Source organism: Sprattus sprattus, assembly GCF_963457725.1.
Source record: "Sprattus sprattus genome assembly, chromosome: 1".
Taxonomy (NCBI): domain Eukaryota; kingdom Metazoa; phylum Chordata; class Actinopteri; order Clupeiformes; family Clupeidae; genus Sprattus; species Sprattus sprattus.
In genome coordinates this window covers 14,704,626-14,726,206 of record NC_137920.1, presented here as the reverse complement: position 1 = coordinate 14,726,206, position 21,581 = coordinate 14,704,626, and positions in this window count along the sequence as shown.

Genomic DNA, 21,581 nt, shown 5'->3' with positions numbered 1-21,581 from the left:
TTACACGTTGCTGTGTGTGTGACAAACTCCTTGAACTAATTAAATGAATAGTTACATTTCTTCTTAACACTATTACCTAACTTAAAAACATATAAAATGAATTAAAGAATGTAAACTTTGCTACATAATTCCCCCCTTTGTGGATGATCAGCCACACTAAACAATATCCCCATTACTCTATCAAATACACACTGTCAATCCCCTATATGATGAAACAATTACCTTTGAACTCCTATAAATCAAAACCCATTTTAGCATTATTTTAAACAGTCCATAATACCCCCATACAAAACATCGGTCTCATTAGGGCAGTCCTAAATGAGCACACAGTCATGTTTACAGAAATACAGAATTGAATGCAAAGCCTTGCGTGTGTGATTTCCATATCAGTGAATGTTCTTGAATGTGATCATCTTTATGTCCATGTTTTGGTGTTCATCTCCTGGGGTGACAAAGTCCCTGGACCTTGCATGTGAGAACAAAAACCTATTTTAAGGTAAAAACTGGACTCACTGCCTCATTTCTCTATGACGACACTTGCTTTCCGCAAGATGCAAGCGGCAACTCCCTGCACCTCTGAACACCAATTTCTAACTGCATTATTGTGCAAAATAAGAAACATACGAAACAAACAAAACAAAAAACATATTCGAATACAAAATTCAGCTCCAGTTGTGAATGCAATGTTATGCAGACGATCCGTCCTAATATGTATGAATGTTCTGCGCCGTTGTAGAATTGCTGTAAATGTCCCACAAGAAGCATCTCCTTCAAGTCCCACTGATGAGGCCTTCCATCCGATTCTGCCAGAGAGCATTCTCTGAAGATGTCCCATCAGGCTCCTTCCCTCAAGGATGGGACCCATCCATCCTCTACAGCATATCCATGACCTTGGCATCCCCTCTGCCATGTCGAGTTGCATCTTAATGGTCCCCAATAGAGCATCAGCTCCTTTGAATTGTGGTCGTCCAACCGCCTAGTGAACCTACGCCCTGCAAAACAGTCGACACAGTACAACACAATTAATCCCTCTACCTCCCAGCCCTATTGTCTGGAGGCTCCACGGTTTAAAGAACCTTAACCAGCCTCCCGACTGGACCAGTCCATATGCGTCCACCTGTGTATACATAATTTCAAAGATTAAAAACAATCTATACACATTATTTTCACATATTTCCTAAACATACTTCAAATTGTGTAGTACAATGTCCAGAGCTTGCATGACTTTACTGCCTATTTCCCATAAATGTATTATTGTTATACTAAAATATTCCCAAACTTCTTGATTAAAACAAAGATTCCACAAACAAAGATTCCACATAAAACATATACTTACCTGCAAGTGTGCTGAACCATTCTTCAGTAACTCCCTTCGGCACACTCACACACCCATTCCTTCCTTGACATTCACACTTCCAGCTGCATTTCCTCTCCAATCACTCCTCTGCTAATGCAGCTGACAAACATTCAGTCCATCCACTCACATGCTCCTTCAATTCACTCTCGTGTCCCAGCATGACTGCTCCGTGTAGACTTAAAACTTTCCAGTAGTTTACCTAGTTAGCTTACATCTTATCCATAATTATCCATAATTTCATCTTATCCATAATTATTCTCTACTCACCATAACTTCAGTTCCTTAAATAAACTACCATCAGTTTAGCTACAGTATCTCTCCCACATCTCATGACACTTACCATCTCTTGGCTTCAGTTCTGTCATCAGACATACCTTTACCCATCATATAAATATATCCATCACTCTACTGCAATGTCTATGTTAGTTATACCTTATCATATATAGTACACTACCTGTACACTTATACCTTTCAGTATAATACATCCAGGAAACAATGAAATTCAGCGGCCTAATCCAGGGCTTTCACCTTTATTTTACCGCTGAGCTCAGGTAATCAAGTTTTCCTGAACCATAAAAAGAATAAAGAAGCATATCAGTGAGTAATACCTGTACTCACACCCCATAACATGCCCCAAGGTCCGATCTTTACTCCTTTATCCAATATTCATATAGCCATACTTTATCCCACCATTCAATTATTTATTTGTTTATTCCCACTAAGTCCTATTCATAATCCGATCCCAATCACTATACCTTAAGATAAACCCCTAATTAGTGTGCTTGCCCGAAGGGAAGCACAGTATTGTTATCGTCAAGTTTTCTTTATTTATTTATTTATTCCGTACGTTTTTCTTGCAGCTAACTACTCCTCGCCCGATTGAGCTAGAGACGCCATTCAAACACCAAAACGTCCGGCCGATCCGGTGCAAGCTGCTATGACTTTTCGTGGCGGTACAACTTGCCATCCCTTTTTTATTCCTCTTTTTCATCCCCTTTTCCTCTCATTGACTAACATGGTGGAAGGTTGAGCCATTGTGACGTCACACACTCTGAGCTAGGAGAAGCTCTCTTAAATGCCATAACAATCATGCTAATCGAAAACCACCATCAAGGTTTATACCTCTTAAATGCCATAAAAATCATGTAAATCGAAAACCACCATTAAGCTTTATATCATGATACAGTAGTAGGTATAGCTAGCGAGTTGTTTACGTTCACAACCCTCAGACAGTTAAAAAGGCCCGACAACAGTCACCAAAGAAAACCTAGATATACTATTGATACTATCGTGAATAGAGTGATGATAGCTAGCGAGCTATTTAGCCTTCACCCAGGCTCAGGTTTATTTTGCTAGGTATCTCCGATATCGACGCAGAGACACAGTGTGAAAAAGGATGAAAAACTTAACGAGGAAAAGTGGTTCGGGAACTACGTATGCAGTAGTTGGCTGTACCAACTCAAGAAAACACCTGAACGAGTGGTTAGATAGAGAGTGCAAAATATTAAAACGAATGTAGTGGCAACAGTTTCAGATACAGTTTATACACCCGCTCTAACAGTGTTAACCAGTATGTGAGTAACGTGGGTTTTATTAAGGCATAGCGTGTGTAATGTGTAGCTATTTCATTCCGTTTGTTAACCTTTCCGGCTGTCTGTATACCAGCAGCAGAGCGGAGCATTTCACTCCCCTGCCATCTCGGAATGAAATAGCTACACAATACACACGCTATGCTTTAATAAAACTCACGTTTTACGACACACCAACAGAGGCACAATCGACAAGTCTTACCATTGAAGATCTTTGACGTTCGGTCTGAAACTACAACCAGCCATCCAGGTTAATCCAAGTTATTGTGGAGAACGACAGTTGCATCAATCATTTCATTAAAACTTCACACTTATTACATTGGACATATCCACCAGCCTAATTAGAATCTGCATTGTCTACTGAGCAGAAATATCTCCATACAGTAGATTTCCCTTCGTTTAGTATCATTTTAAACTTTCCAGATGACTGTATTGCTCGTCAAGTGATACGTGTCCAGAAACAAGGCCCTTTGTCTGGATAGCCATAGCTAGCATAACTGCCATTGAAATCCAATGGTAATGCTACCTAGCTAGGTATGCTAATTGTCGGTATCCATCGTTAACTCGTTAATCGTTAACCATCATGTCACTGGCTTTAATTTAAGAATGGCATGTTAGTAGTACATTTAGTAGTACATATAATATCAGTACACTTGATTCATTACTGCTGATGTGTTACTTATATATGTTACTTATTAGCAGCTAGCTACCTAGCTAGCCACTATGAGTTCCAATGTGTTTTCATTTAGTGTTAGCGGCAAGCTAAGCTAGCTGCTGTAATAGTTGAGTTGAGCTTCAGTTAAGACGCTGCGTACCGTACTTCATCATCACATTCGATTATTTATTACAAACAAATTCGAATTCAGCTGTAGGCATGAGATCTGTATCTTGGAGACTAATTGCATCCACAATTTAAGTACTGCAAGCTAGACTACTACAGTTGACACAACACAGGAGGTCCCTGGGCCTGAGAAGGGAAGGTAAGGTAAGGAGTTTAATGTGGCTATAATATGGAATTTTAAATGTGCCTAAAACTAGACTAAATTGTAATGAGTTTTCGAAAACTAGACTGAAACTAAGAAGGATAACTATGACTAAATGTGACTAAAACTTATATGCATTTTTGTCTTTAGACTGAATCTAAAAATAGCTGCCAAAATGAACACTGAGATAGGGGACCCCTTAATCTGCAATTCATGGTTGCTAACTCTAATCAGATGTACTACCTAGGCTTATAAGAGAAGACAAACTTTTTATGCCAACGAACACCAATAACTAGAACTAATTTGACAGACTATAAACCAATGTGATACACGTGCTCTCTATCTATACAGTAAAAGTGTTGCTTACGTTTGATACTAGACCTACAGTCTAACTCTAACTGCATTAAGTCTAACATAGGCCTATCTTACAATAAACTTTAAGTAAAGCTGGCTATGTAACCGCATTCATTCCAATATTGTTGCACAGATGTTTCCTTTTACCAAGATAACAATTTCAACAATTCACTTAGCTCAGTAAGTCAGTATAACGAAACTCTGGAACTATTAGGCTATGACCAAATGTAACACCCTTTCACAATAAACAAGCAAACAAACAAACAAAAACAGAACAACAAAGATACCCTCATATGTCTAAACGTCAGTGGAGCCAAAATATAATGGTTGAGCTTGGTTGCTTGCTAAAATATATTGGAAGAAGGCCCCACTATACTGACTGAGTAGATGTAAATACATTTTAATTCATAGGCACTTGTTCTCTCTGTCACAGAGCAAGCACACTCTCGCAGTTCGTTCACGAAACGCATTCTAGTTTCATTCTACCAATCTACAATCCTCAATCAACACCCATGTAATTAACATTTTAATAACTAAACCTATTCCTTCATAACCATCATATATACAGTATAGATTCCCATAAAGTTCACTCCTGGAATATTCCTCCCCAGACTCTCTCACTCAATCACTCTGACTTCTTGAGGCTCCCCCGTCAAGCGGCCTGAGTGTTTGATTTGCATCAAGGTGTTATCTTCTGACATTCTAACCCCCTCTCTGTATAACCCCTCTGCTGACACCCATACACTGGCTTTGGCCCTCATAATCATTTTACCAACATCGCTTTCCTTTAAGTGTAATATGCAGTGTTATGTTTCCAACATCACAGGCTAAAGTAAACAACTGTGTATCCATCCTTACCTGTACTGCCACACCTTCAGGTCCAACAAATATACCCCTAGCCTTTAACCAAACCACCGTCCTTCTGTATAATGCCTCTCTCCATTTCTCATCGTACTCATCATTCCCTCCTGTATCCATAACATCCTTTACCATAACAACACAATGTATTTAAACACAAGGATTTCTGAGACTCCCATGCCACTTATAAATAACAGGTCCCCACTCATTCTTTTCTTCCCATTCTAAGTCAAACCAACCTATCCAATATATCTGTTTAATTTGAGACGAAATGGGTTCTTTTAAATCAATAACCCGGTGTTGTTTCTCTCTCCCATCCAACTGAATTAAACCTGAATTTAACAATGACCCTTAATACATGGAGCCAAAACCACCGGGTTTACCCACCTGTGGCTTAATGTCTCTCTGCTCCCCCACCTCCTGTCTATTAACACAATGTCTAGAAATATGTCCCATTTGGCCACAAACCCAACACTTCCGGGGCTCATCTCTTTTTCTCTGTCCCGTTCCAATACCTTCCCTACTACTGCTGTCTGCTCCACCCCCTCTGTGTCTTACCTGACTATTTCCCCACTCTTTGGCCTGATTCTTAAGGTGAGGCTGAGGTGGCCGTTCCCAATATGGCTGCCTATGTATTTGCGGTGATGGATCATGTACTACTTGTGGAAAGGGTGTTGTCCGCTGTGCCTGGGCAAATATGCCTATTCGCAGTGCCTGTATTTGACCCTTTTTTATCCCTTCCTCCTCCTTCAACTGGTTCTGAACCAACTGCCTCCGTCTTACCACAGCTTGATTTTCCAACTCAGCATCAATCTTCCTCTGTGTATTAACAAAATGAGTAACAGTATATCTAAATTCAGCCTTTGACATAATTGCAATCCGATTGTTATTCTCCAGTTTTTCTCTCACCAACAATGGAAGTGCTTCAATAATGGCCTTCCTCATTAATTGCTGCATCCTCTTATCAATATGTACATCTGTCTCCATTTGCACACGCCAGTACGCCTCAGCCCCTTCCAAAAATGCAGCGGGAGTTTCATCTGATCTTAACCTGTTAATAGACAGACTTGACAGAGACAACTTATTCGGGTACGCCACTCTCAGAGCTCTCCACACATTGTTTCTGTAATTATCGAATGATGCCTCATTCACCAGTGAGTCCCCCATGATGCTTCCTAGTCCCACTCTATCTAGCACCTCGGTAGCCGTCTTTTTACTGAGAATCTGATTTAGTAACATCTTAATGTCTCCTATAGCTAAACGCTTCCCCATCATCTCAGCTTCAAACTTTCTTATCCACATCGCAGCTCCATTTTGTAAAACAGGAAGTCTGAATAGTAAACCGTCCAAATCTGTGTGCCCGAATGGCTGGTAATGAGAACCAGTTCCCTCTGTAATTAAAGGCATAATCAAATCCACTGTCCTGACTGGTGACTTCATACGATCTCTCTCCCTCTCTTCCTTCTCCTTCTCCATCACCAAATGTTCTAACTGTTTAACCTTGTGTTTGATCTTCCTCATTTCGGCTCTTTGTTTCTCCAAATGCAATTCCATTCTAAGCATCTCCTGATCCCCTGCTGTTAACTGACCATCATTCTCATCTCCCTCCACATCTTCTGATAACAGAGGAACTACCCCCACTGCTAAATTAACATTTTCACTCCTCTCAGACATGTGGCCTGTCAATATATCCTCTGTCTCGCTCACGCATTCCACCAGATCAAACAATTCCCGGGTCATCCACTCTTCTCCAGCCCCCATATCACCTTCAGCTCTTTCAGTCCCTTCTGTAGATTGTGATAAATCTTGCCTGTGCTTAATTTCCTTTTCTTTAGCAACTTTCATGAACAATGTTAAGTATATAACTCCTTCTGTCTCTTCATTTCCATCTTTCTACTTTTATCCTTAATTTTGTAATCCAAGATTTTACCCTCCATCTGAGTTAAAAGCTTTATATCAAATGAACCCTGATCAGGCCATGAAATGTTGTGATTTTCAGTTCTCTTTGACCATGTTTTACAGTGATGCCTTACCAACTTTACATTCAATGAATATAATTCAATTACTACCTCTAAAGGCGTATGTTTTACTTCCACTGAAGCCATCTCAAAATAAAACTATCAATTGAACTTTTAACAACTGCACGTGAGATCTGAGGAACCACCTTCCCCCCTTACAGAAACACAGACCCACAAAGAAATGCTTCCTTGGATCTAAAAATCCCACCTTTCCTAAACAAAGGAGTATACAACACACCGCCACGTGGACAACAAAGAAATGCAAATACACCCCACTTCGCAATAATATATATTCTCCAACTACAAAGTTTATATAACTATGAACTTTCGTTTTTAAAGTATATAGTAAACACGTCTCCTAATAATAATCCAACCACACTATTCACAGTATTCCAATCTAAATCAAGCCTTCAGCCAACAATACAAGTCTATAGTCTCCGTTTTTAAAACCCACGTGTATACAAAATGCTTACCTCCTCACCAAACAATTAAAGCCAGCCTTAGTATTGTTATAATCCAACAACACAAATCTCCTTCGTATCTACAAAGTTTTAATGTGCGGCGCCGGTACTAATATCAATGTATTAGAATAATAAACACGTTAAACAGTAAGTCGCTCGTGCTTTAATACCACAAGTTCAAGCCTTCGTCCTGAATAATCCCGAAATCAACCAATTCCTACCCATAAATAAGATGAATTAGCCTGAACTGTGTTCTATGTTTTCAATAAGGATTACAGCGCAATTTAAAATCCCTTTAACTTTGTAAATATAACAACCACCCAGCTAAAGTGGAAACAAACCACACTGCATTCGTATATGGTCAAATATTCTAATAACAATTCAAAATGACTTGGCTCCTGATTAACATCAGTAAGTTTATCAAGTTAAATGCAACATATGGCGATGTGATATTAATATAATTACCAGAAAGATTTTCACAGCGTCCGTCATCCACACGAGTAGGCTGCTAGATCTTAACTGCAAGCTAGGAATACAATTAACTCTCATTCACACACGTGCACACTATGGAGCAATCCCTAAATACTCCGTTTTAAGCACTGCTTTTTACAGAGATCTTTAGTTATCTCATAACAGTGAAATATCCCTATCACACAAAATCCCAAACAAACGTTACTTTTTCAGCCCTGGCAGTCACACACTCACACAACGCGTAGATAATAAAAAAATCCTATCTCCCGTGAGATTTAGCCTTCTTGGCTTACTTACTACCAGCCACCGTGGCTGTAGGCCTATTACTTTCCCTTTTTACCGTCAAACAAAACAAACCAAAAAATAAAAAACTACAACCGCACTGAAATTTCCCATCTACAATCCAAACTCCACACGGTCCTTTTTACTGAAGACAATACGAGAGCACCCACAACCCACTCCGAAATCACCCACTACTGCATTCACTTACCTTTAAATTTAAGCGAGGCCTTTTGCAGAATGCGAGCGAATTCAAGTGTGGGCTGAGTTTGATTTCTCCGTCTTTTCAGTATCCCATCGGGGTAACCAATATTTTGTGGCCGATTCTAAGTATTATAAACTAATTCACACTCAGAAGAAGAATTACAAATGCTGGTTTCAGTGCGGTTTAATTGCAGATCTTAAGCCACAATTAGAGAAAGACCACCGGTAGTATTTCTGCCCACCTGAGCTTCGCGGCTCACATTTTAAAACATACTAAGACACTCCCACTCAAGCCATAACTGGCTGTCCCTTACCCCAATCAAATGACCTCCTGTACTCTAACTCCAACCAATCAGAAGGCTTACAACCTAAGTCTACTCTCCCCTTCTCATTCATATTACACGTTGCTGTGTGTGTGACAAACTCCTTGAACTAATTAAATGAATAGTTACATTTCTTCTTAACACTTTTACCTAACTTAAAAACATATAAAATTAATTAAAGAATGTAAACTTTACTACACTATGGCAATAATATATGAATTACTAGCAAATTCAAATATGAATAGAAACAAACTCAAGAAATAATAATGCTATCATAGCTATAATAAAAGAAAACAAGATTTTGGTGAAATAAAACTTATTTACACAAAATATTAAATGAAAGATTGCACACATATTAATAATTTCTAAACCTGTTACACAAGCTACTTGATATGTGTAGTGATATTTGTAGTGAGCTCAGCTACAAGCTACTCTACAATAAATTCAGCTTCACTACACAGAAGCTACCCCTCATGAAAATGTAGCAAGCTAAGTTACAAAAACCTGTCAAAAGTAGCTTGCTACATTAGTAGCTACTTTTCAGTTAAACAAGCCAAGTCAATGCATTTTTAGTGATCAACACAACTGTCAGTCAGATATAGGCTTAAATATGCTTAGATTTATTAATTGAACAATAACCCAACACAGGGAACTCATGTCCACAATGAAACTGAACAGTCCGGGCAGTAAGCTCCACGATCTGGCTGTGCAGGGTAATAATGTGCGTAAGGCAGATGGGTGTACGACAGTCAGAGCAGGGAGGTACCAACAGGCGGTGTCTTAAGAAGCAGTAGAGTGCAGGTCCACCGTTAGCGTGTGGGTTGTCCGCCCTTTGCTGCTGATAACCTGTGGCTTAAAAGTACTCCACTCGCATGGTTAGCTAATGACTAGCGGAGATTTTCCCTGCGTTACAGCTGCAGCTAGTTTGCCAAACTAGCAACCGGCTATTGTTTACCTTCTATGTTCAGTGGGCCACGGTATAAGTGCTCCCCTAAGACCCTAATTCTCGGGCGTGTTGCTTCCTCCCCCATTGAATGTCACCCCATAAACATCCTGTCTTCTTAATTTGTGTGTGTTTGATGGCTGCAGGGAAGCGAAATGTGCAGGAGAAAATAGCTTTTGAGGACGCTACTTCACTACTTGATCAATAAAAGAGCTTAGCTACTGAAAAGTTACTTGGTTTTATAAATAGCGACGCTACCGCCAAGCTACTGGCAAATGTAGTTAAGCTAGTAGCGTCGCTACAAGTAGCGACGCTACTGCCCATCACTGGTGAAGACACTAGCAGAGTTCTAATCTGTTGTAAACAATGAGAATGGCTACACCAGGCATGGACATTATTGTATGAGCTGTTAGCTTTAGCCTGGTTGTCACTGGTGATGCAAGAAGAGGAAGTGAAACTTATGCCAGCACTGGAGTTGGTTTCCAGGAAACTAAAGTGAATCTTATTCCAACAGCAGACCGCTAAACAGCCAACCACTAATCCTGAACCACTGACAACTCTGATTCGGTGTTCAAGTGTGTCTTAAGGTCAGGGCAAGAGGTTGGGTTTAGACCCCCGAAGCCATTTGTTTTGAAAATAATGGCTGGCTGATGAAGTTATTGGCTGGCTAGCCAGATCTATTAGTATTAGAACTTGGCATTTTTATGGGAAAGCCATACATTTATTAGCCATGACCTTGATTTACTAATACCCAATGTGTTATGCATAGGCAGTAGGGGTGTAAAAAATAGCTGATACGTATCGATATCCGTTTTTAGCGTGTAAGATAACTACATCGATGCGTGAAGTCCCGTATCGGTTTTAAAATTTCATGAACTGGTCTTTGCCCAATTTAAAAGTTATGAATCGGTTCACAAGCGCTTGTCCCTCCTTTTATTTTAAACACAAAACACTCGCAGGCCTGTTGCATTTTATCCCAGTCAAAACATTGACAGCCTGTCATTGGCCAAAGCCCGCATAGCATAAACCACTCAGGATGTATTCTCAGTATTAATGCCAAGACCTGGAGAGAATTACAGATTACAACTCTCAACAATGCTATGCTAGCTACGCTATTCATGTTCAATGGCCAATGCTATGCTAGTGACTTCAGCCAAGGAAGATACGTGGTTATTGATTGCATGTTTCTACAGACATCCTCGGATTTAAATAATTAGAAAATAATAAAAAGGAGAATATTTGTATCATTAACAATTATGTTCAACATTTATAGTCATGATTCCTAGACCGAGCCATCATGATGTAACATAAATATAAGCACTGTATGAACACTGCAAATGGCAGTGCAGACATCCCAAGTCTCCCGGAAGTTCCGGGAGTCTGCCGCATATTGATAACGACTCCCTGATGCAAATTACTTAAAATCTCTCGGAATCTAGAGCAAGCGAGCAAGACCCCGTAAACAAGACAGACGTGCTCCAAACCGCAATAGCATCTGTGTAGCGCACGCACAACAGAGAGGGAGAGGGACCTAGAGACTGTTTGTGTGTGAGGCAGTGTGCATGTGTGCCTCAGGAGCATCCTGATTGGCCTGTGTTGGTAAGTCAACCAATCAATTTTCAGTGTGGGCGGGCTTTTATCTCTTCTCCCGAACCAAATGAATCAGTTCAGTGTATCTAGGAACAGGGGCACCTGGTAAAAGTGTCTGTTATGAGTAGGTTGTGTAAATTGTTTGCTACGCATGTTACACTCTCATGGCCCAGTAGCCGGGACAGCTTCATCATATTAGCTGCCCCATCTGTTGTGTCAAAGAGCAATACATGCTTGTCTTTGGGGAGGAATTTGTAAAGTAATTCCCTTACAAACATTGTAAGGCTTTCTGATGTGTGACTTTCTACAGGTGTAACACAAAGTGTTGACAGAAGGAAATTCCAGTTAGAGTCTAACACCAGCATGTGCGTATCGGTGGTCAGAGATGGGCAGTATTTCAATTACTTGTATTTGAAATACGTATTTCAATAACTTTGAGTATTTTGTCATTTGTATTTGATAGGGCCGATAAAAAATCTAGCGTAATTTGTAACAAAATACTTTAGAGTGGAGTAATTTAGTATTTAAAATACAAAAAATACTTGATCCAGTGTTTAGGAAGAAGGAGATTTTTTTTCTGTCTGATTCTACCACTAGACTATTTCATCTGCCTCTGAATGTCATTGTCGAATCAGGCAACAGTCAGTTAAAAGTGGTGATTCAAATGGCCCCACCCGTTTTTCACATAACAGGACAGTGATTGAAAACTTAGATAGCTGTCTTGATCCTTGTCAATTGATCTTCATTAGTACATTTACATTTAGTCATTTAGCTGACGCTTTTGTCCAAAGCGACGTACAAGGGAGAGAACAGTCAAGCTACAGTATGAGCAGTAGAACCCTGGTGAAACAATAAATAGAAAAAACGAAATAGAAAAGAAGAGCAGGAATGTAACTGCTGTAAGTACTTAAGCACTCATCAAAGTGCCAGTTAGGAAGGGGGGTTCTGTCTGAAGAGTTGGTTTTCAAGAGCTAGAATAGTCTGGATTGCCATACTTGCTAGATGGCAGAGCCAAACAACGCTCACTAGACGAGCGCAGCATCCTGGGTGTAACATTGGTCCTTACAAGAGCATATGTAGGTGGGAGCAGAACCAGCAATCACTCTGTAGACAAGCATAAGTCACTTGAACTTAATGCGAGCAGCTACAGGCAGCCAGTGGAGCTCAAAGAGAAGTGGGGTGACGTGTGCCCTCTTTGGTTGGTTGAACACCAGACGCGCTGCCGCGTTCTGGGTCATCTGTAGTGATTTCACCACGCTAGCCATCATATTGCTCAGTTTGTCTGTTCCTACCTCAATGATATCAAAATTTCTGGGTAGCAGAAAAATATTCAGTTTAGACTCATCCAGAAAAAGTATCACAAGAGCTTTGATGTTTTCCTCTATGGGTCTTTTCTTGCAGAGTCCAAACCAAGAGAATCCATTGATGTTAAAAAACACATGGGTGTCTGAAGTTGTCAGAGGCTGGAGCATCTCAAACTCTTTGTCACGTATGTGAATTATAGTTAGTGGTGGAGTCTTATCACCTGCAGAAACATAGAGAAAAAAAATCATCTTGCGTGTGGCAAAATTGACAAGTTTGCAAACACTAAGGGCCTGATTTACTAACAGGATTGCGCCCATTTCAGGCGTAAAATAGCGGTCGTAAACATAAAACGGTATTTACTAAGGGGGCGCATTTGAGTAGAGCCGCATATTAACGCTTTGTGGGTGTGGATGGGAAGGGCACGGAGACGTGGGTGGAAACATGGGCGTTAAGCGCAATTTAATGGGAGGAGAGAAGATAAGTGCGCCTAATGATGTATTGCGTGGTATTTACTAAAACTGCCTGTCGAGCGCACGTCTCTAATTAATAATTCTCCGCCTCATAAAAGCACGTCTTAACCAGGAAGCGCATTTCCATTGAGTCTGAAAACGTTGATATGGCAGCAGTTATAAGAGCAAGGCGAAGACATAGACAGAGACAGCGCACAGAAATATTTTTTTCAACTCGTATAACACTTTTTCAGTTAAGCGAATCATTAGACGGTACAGGTTAACCAGCCACGCAATACTTCAATTACTGGCCCAGATCAGAGACGACATCAAACCCTCCACCCAGCGATCACATTCCATTCCATCAGTTATTAAACTCCTGGCAACATTTGCAAATATTGGCATCGGATCATTTCAAACAGTTATAGCATCAGCAGTTGGTATATCTCAGCCTTCATTCAGCCAAATATTCACCCAGGTACTCGACCCATTGCTACGGCGCACTGGTCAATACATTTCCCTGAAATTAGAGACATCAAACAGGACTTTTTTTGAAATCGCAAACTTTCCGTACGTAATTGGAACCATTGATTGCACCCACGTCCATATATATTGTAGTGAACCCATGTCCCTTGTAGAAATTATTAATCTCGCCATGTACACATCTATATTGTTGTAATAGACAGTTTATGCATTAATGCCACCAATAGCATATTCTTTATAATCGTGTTCTTTTAAACATCTTGCTGTAGGTAATGGCGGGCAGAACAACAATATAACAGCGCACACATTGAATCAGATTCAGTGATTGAGCGAACGTGAACCAATATATCTATCTCCTCTTCGCTGAAAGTTCATTTTCTCTTCCTAAATAAATACCACGGAAAATAAGCAAAAACACAGTGCGTTAATGTGCGAACGCAGATTAAGCTGCGGTCGCAATCTTAGTAAATCAGGCCCTATAGGGCGGAGTAAACACAGATTGCCCAGCGCGGATCTGGTTTGATAAATACCACGGAAAATGCGCAAAAACACTGTGCGTTAATGTGCGACCGCAGATTAAGCTGCGGTCGCAATCTTAGTAAATCAGGCCCTAAATGCCTAGCAAGGGGAAAGTAGGTTAGAAACAGCCACTCAGTGGAAATAATCTCACAGTGTGGAAATCCCAGCTGGCTGACCGTCCCCTGAAGACCTTCCATCTTGAAAAGTGGTCCCGCTGCTTTTAAACCTTCACACTCGAGCTGTCCGTAGTCCCAGGACGTTGTGTGGTACTGCATCTCAGCCGCCGTGTCCGTTTTGAAGACCAGGCCTGTGTAACGACACTGGAACACACCTGCAGAGCTAGAGCTGAACCTGCAATCAGAGCAGATCAGGAATTAGTAAATCCTATGAAAGTTTGTGAAAGTTTATAAAATAAAACCTTCTGACACTGTCAAATGCAACAACCAACCTGTATGTGGTGCTCTCTGAAGTAGTGATCTCTGGTGTGAAGACCTGAGGGACAAATTATATTGATATTGTATGGCTGACAGGAAAAATATAGTTATAATCATGACCTTATAAATATTATATTAAATTGATAAAATTCACATACCTCTACATCTCCATTGCATGTCCTGTCTTCAGCACTACACATGTCTACCACTTCCCCTGCAAAACCACAGATAGGTTCAGCTACTTGCCCCCTCGACCCTGTACCTACTAAACTGTTCAAACAAGTCAGCTGACATACTTCATATTGTCAATACCTCCCTGCTATCTGGAACATTCCCTGGTTGCCTCAAACATGCCATTGTTACACCATTACTAAAAAAACCTACGCTCGACCCTTTGAGAGTTATAGGCCTATCTCTAACTTGCCTTTCTTAGGCAAAATTCTTGAGAAGGTTGTTTATAGGCAACTTTGCACCTTTCTGTCTCAAAATTCCATATTTGATGCCTTTCAATCTGGGTTTAGGGTAAAACATAGCACAGAGACTGCTCTAGTCAGAGTTGTAAATGACCTTCGAATTGCGACTGACAATCAAAAAATATCGATTCTCGTTCTCCTCGATTTAAGTGCTGCATTTGATACAATTGATCATGCTATTCTTCTTCAACGTCTTCAGCACTCAGTTGGCCTCCAGGGTACAGCTCTTGATTGGATCTCATCCTATTTAAACGGGAGATCCTTTTCTGTTTCTATAAATAGCCTGTCTTCTGATGTAAGGCCCATCTTATATGGGGTTCCTCAGGGGTCAATTCTTGGTCCTTTGCTTTTTAATTTGTACATGTTACCACTTGGATCTATCATTCGGCAACACAATATCTCCTACCATTCATATGCTGATGATACCCAACTTTACTTATCCATCTCCTCTGATGACCCCAGTCCGGTAAATTACCTCACTCGTTGTATCTCCGACATTAAAAATTGGATGGCCCAAAATTTTGTAAAGCTAAATGATGCCAAGACAGAGATTCTGGTTGTAGGCCCTAAGGCCCTGAGAAATCACTTTCAACCAATTTTAACCTCCCTCTGGGCAAAACCATGTGAGAATGTAAAACATTTAGGAGTGACTCTTGATGCTGATCTTAATTTTCAAAAGCATATATCTAGCATTAATAAGACAGCCTTTTACCACCTTAGAAATATTTCTAAAGTCCGTGGCTTCCTGTCTTTACAGGATTCTGAAAAATGAGTTCATGCATTCATCTCAAGTCGGCTAGATTACTGCAACGCACTCTATGCTGGTCTAACAAAACAGATGTTAAATAAACTTCAACTTATCCAAAATGCAGCTGCTAGAATAGTCCCTAGAACTTCAAAATTCAATCATATCACCCCTGTTCTTAAATCACTTCACTGGCTCCCTGTGCAACAAAGAATTGAGTTTAAAATACTCCTTCTTCTGTATAAATCACTAAACGGTCTTGCCCCACCCTATATTTCCGATCTGATTTCTCTTTATGATCCATCGCGTTGCCTTAGATCCTCCAATAAATGTCTTGTCACGACCCCAAGAATTAACACCAATGCGGCACACGTGCCTTTAGCTACTGTGCCCCAACCCTCTGGAATAGCCTACCTTTGGAGTTAAGGTCATCTCACTCAGTGCTCTCTTTCAAAAAGGGAATTAAAACTTTTTTATTTTCTACAGCCTATTTATGACTATAGGTTTTTTTTAGTTTTTTTTTAACACTTCTTTTATTGTTTTTTATCTTATTGTTTTTTATTTTTTTTTATTTTCTTTTATTTCATGTATATACATATATATATATTTTGCTAAGTGTATTTGTTTGTGTGTTTATTTTAGATGATTGAATGTTTTTCTCTGCACAAAGCACATTGTGTCTATGTATACCATATGAAATGTGCTATATAAATAAACTTGAACTTGAACTTGATGTGTAAACAGGACTTATTGAGGACTTGATTGACTGCAGAGATACATGAAGGATGTTAATCATACCTTTCCTTTCTGGAAGCTGTCCACCAAGGTGTGCTCTGCAGAAAACAGCAATACTTTCAGATTAAATGAAAGATAAAACACTTAATTTTAAATATATTTCTCCAATAACATAATTTTACAATATCTAAAACACAATTAACAACATAATTATTTCCCAACATTATGGTTGAACATTTTCAAAATCTGTATACAAAATATGTATTTGTAAAAAGTTTATCAAATACCAAAATGGCAATAAAATGAACTATATTTAGTTTACCTCTCTGATTTCTGTGGAATAGACATGTCTGATAGCACTGCTACTGAGGGGCCAGGGGCTTCATGTTCATGTCGTTTTATGAAGACAAAAACATTGTAAGTTACATCAGTTTCTAGACACATCTGTGATCTAGCATGTGTGTGTGTGTGTGTGTGTATATTTAGGCAGGTTTTTATATATTTAGGTACCTCTGAAAATAGTGATTATGAAGAATATGTTTACAGTTGATTTAAACAAAGAAATAGAATTGTGCTGTGTGTGTGTGCTGAATGTAAGCATATGTGGCACTTTGGGATCAATGGGTATAGTGACCATTTATCCTAAGTTTGTCCCTTTGTTTGTCACTTGTTTGGTGGCATTGATCGGGGGTATTGTTGACGCTTGAAAGAAAGGTAATCCAGCGAGGTCCGTTTAAAGCTGTTTGCTTTATTAACAAAATGATGGTACAACTTGTTTTGCAAATAAATAAATTAAGTTTAAACACTGAGCAACGAGGCCTATCCTCGCCATCACCGTTGCCAGATTCCACAGCCCAAGGTCAAAAAGCTTTGTGCTCCCAATCAGCCGCCTCTACCACCGGGTCACGCTCCTATTTATCCTCCTTTTGACCTGTAGAGGGCACAAATCCTCGCAAAAATAGAAACATTAAAATAACATAAAATGAATACCGAAATGGCTCCTACATAACCGGCCCCTAATTGTATTTGGTGAGCAAAACAATTACTAAATTAAATCAAAATAGGAGCCTTAAAATCATTACGTTTCTATGCATCAAATCAAGCATATTACAGAAAAGATAGATAGTACTACACCATTGTCTGGAATCTTCAACCTTTGTCCTCATCACCCTCTAGTATCACACAGAGCTTTGTGATGGGTCTTTTTAAGATGCTGCTTTGGGTCTTGATTGTCACGGTGCGCACAAACCCTTTCAGGTCAGGGAAAACTTCAATTATTTTTCCTACAACCCAGGAGCCTCTTGGCGCAGTTGGATCCACCACTAAAGCAACATCTCCGCACTGGAAGTTCCTCCTTTTGGTGTTCCACTTTTGGCGCTCTTGGAGTAGTGGTAGATATTCTACCAACGTCTCCAGAAGAGGTTGGCCAAGTATTGAATCTGCCTCCAGCGTCGTCTGGTGTAAAGGTCAGTCTTATCAAATGTACCTGGTGGGAGAGTTGGCTCTGCCTTGAGCATTAAGAGATCATTTGGTGTGAGAGGATGCAGGTCTTGAGGGTCAGTGGTGACCGTCGTGAGGGGCCGACTGTTCAAGATTGCTTCCACTTCACACAATACAGTCTGGAGTCCCTCCTCATCGATACTCTGCTGTTTAAGAACAGAAAAGAGGACTTGTCTGATTGATCTTATCAGCCTTTCCCATATGCCTCCATGATGGGATGCGCCTGGTGGGTTAAATGTCCACTCTATGCCTTGTTCTCTGAGTGTTTTTTGTATCTTGTCCTGGTTTGCTGTAGTCAATGCTCTCTGCAGTTCTTTCTTTGCACCAACAAAGTTGGTTCCATTGTCCGAGCGTATGTGTTTCACTTGCCCCCTCCTACAAATAAAACGTCTCAGAGCATTGATACAGGCACTGGTATCTAAGGAGCTGGCAACTTCAATGTGAACTGCCCTACTGGTCATGCAAGTGAATAACACCCCATATCTTTTCACCAGTGTTCTCCCTCTCTTGACCTCGAAAGGACCAAAGTAGTCCACTCCAGTGTTGGTAAACGGAGGTAAATCAGGTTGAAGTCTTTCCTTTGGCAAGTCAGACATTTTTTGTTCTCCAACTTGAGCTCTGTGTCGTCTGCACATCACACATCGGGTCAGAATTTTTCTGGCTGCTGAATTTGCATTGACAATCCAATATTTTCTCCGCAGTTCAGACAGCATGTGATTTCTTCCACCATGACCTGTTATCTTATGCATGTACTGTAGAATCAGTGTGGATACATGTGAGTCTTTTGGGATTATGGCGGGACATTTTCTTTCTTCTCCTGTGGTTATTTTGTTCAACCTGCCTCCCACTCTAAGTATTCCATCCTTCACATATGGGTCAAGTTTGTACAGTACACTTTTCCTCTTTATTTCAGGAGTCTTTGTGGTAAGCATTTCCTTTTCACTTGGAAAGAACTGAGATTGGGTAAATTGAACGATGGCAATTTCAGCTTTCTTTAAATCTTCAAGACTCATCTGCTGGCCACTCAGTGGGTAAGCGGGATGTCCTTTGTCTTACTCCTGGTAATCACTTTGTGTTCACCCAGTTTTCTTTTTTGCACCAGTCTTTTTAAAGTGTCCTTTAGCTTCAGAAACCATGCAACTGCAAGCTGAAGTTTTGTCCAGTCAGAAAAGTGAGTCATCAGTCTTTGTGTTGCGTTTTCCTCCTTTGCACAGATTGCATTCACTGTGTGCGTTCTTTTTAGCTCTGGGTCATCCAGTGCAAGTGAACTAGTTACTTGGAAGCTGACAGGCCCTTGCTGTTGCTCCTGTTTCTCTTTCCATAAAATGTCTGGCCCATGAAGCCATCTTTTGTTGTTTGTAAGTTTGGCTGCATTTTGGCCTCTTGTTGCGTCATCAGCAGGGTTGGATTTGGACTCGACGTAATTCCACTGTGATAACTTGGTTCCATCTCTTATTGCTGCAACTCGATTGGCCACAAATGTTTTGTATCGGGAGTGTTCGTTTGCTATGTACTTTAGTACAGATTGGCTGTCTGTCCAGAACATGGAATGGTCTAAATGCAGCTGCAAACTGGATCTCAGAAGCTTGTCCACTTTTACAGCTAAAACTGCGGCAGCAAGCTCCAACCTGGGGATTGTCATTCCCTTGAGGGGAGTCACGAGTCCTTTTCCCATGACAAAGGTGACACAGACAATGTTGTGGCGACTCACAAGCCTTACGTAACTTACAGTTCCATAGCCTTGGTCGCTTGCATCTGCAAAGTGATGTAATTGTGCATGTATGACTGATCCAAATTCTTCAGGTTTAAAGCATCGTGGCACCTTGAAGTCTGAGATTCTAGACAAGTCAGCTGCCCATTTCGACCACTGCTCACGGATGCCGAGGGGTACTTCTGCATCCCATCCTAGATTCCTCTTACAGAGCTCCTGTAGCAGGAATTTGGCTGTTAGTGTAAAAGGGGTCAAGAAGCCAAGGGGGTCGTAGATGGAACAGACCATTGACAACATTCCTCTTCGGGTGAGTGGCTGTTGTTTTGGCTGAACGTTGAAGGTAAAGTTGTCACTCTCGATACACCATTGTAGACCTAAGGCCCTTTCTGTTGGAAGTTGGTCTTTGTCAAGGTCGAGATCCATCATCTCCTTGGCTCTATCCTCCACGTGAATGAAAGACAACACCTCTCTGCTGTTTGTAGCCCACTTCGAAAGGTGAAAGCCTCCTCTTTGGCAGACGTCTGTGATGTCGGTGATGAGTTGCATTGCCTCCTGGGCTGTGGGCACAGATTTCAAAAGATCATCAACATAAAAGTTGTGGAGAACTGTATCTGTTACCTCAGGCCTGAAGTGCTCTCTGTTGTCCTTAGCTGTTCTCCTGAGTGCATAGCTTGCACAGCTGGGGGAAGATATTGCCCCGAAGAGGTGGACAGTCATTCTGTGTTCCAAAGGAGATTGTGATACGTCTCCGGCTGGCCACCACAGAAACCTGAGGAAGTCAGCATCACTGTCCGAGACTTTCACTTGATGGAACATGGCAGTGATATCCGCCATCAGTCCTATTGGCTCCTGACGGAATCTGTTGAGCACATCTATAAGACTGTTGGTTAAGTCAGGCCCCTTGAGTAATTCTGCATTCAATGCTTTTCCGCAGAAAGATGCTCCACAATCAAACACAACTCTTAATTTTCCTTTCTTTGGGTGGTAAACCCCATGATGGGGCAGGTACCACACCTTTTTATCCAATCTAGTCAGTTGCCCCTCTGGCACAATTTCGGCATATCCTTTTCTGATCGTGTCAGTCATGAATGCAGTGTATTCTGTTTTGAATGACTGGTTCCTATTAAATTTCCTTTTCAGGCTATGGAGCCGTTGGTCTGCAAGGCTACGGTTATTAGGCAATGTGGCATGTTCATTTCTAAATGGTAACTTTAGACTGTAATGTCCGTCCACAATTTTGGCAGATTCATCTGCGATTTTCAGAAACTGTTTGTCCTCCATTGACATTTCCTTCACCTCTTCACACAAATTCTCGCTGAAGTCAGTATTGTACTGAGCAATCAGCATATCCTGGAGGTTATGAACTGAAATTCGGTTGACAGTATGAGACTGAATTTCATTGTTAGATCCTGTCCCTACTGGGCCATTCACTCCCCATCCAAGAAGTGTTTTCATTGCATATGGGCCGTCTCCTTCGCTGTTTATGACTTGCCAGGGCTCTATTGCTTTTGGAGCGTTTGTGCCTATCAGCAATTCAATGCCTGCATCAATGGTGGAAAGTTTAACATCTTTAAGATAAGGCCACTTTGATAGAGACTTCTGGTTGGGTATGTTACTCTTTGATACAGGAATCTTTGTTTGTGTGAATGTCTCTGGCAGAGTTATGAACCCATTGTCATGAAGTCCACTTACTTCCAGTCCTGTGATGATGTTAGTAGACATCATTTTCTCCTGGCCCATTGTGCGCAGCATGATGCTTGTTCTTTTTCCTTGTACCTTTAGTTGCCGCATTAATCT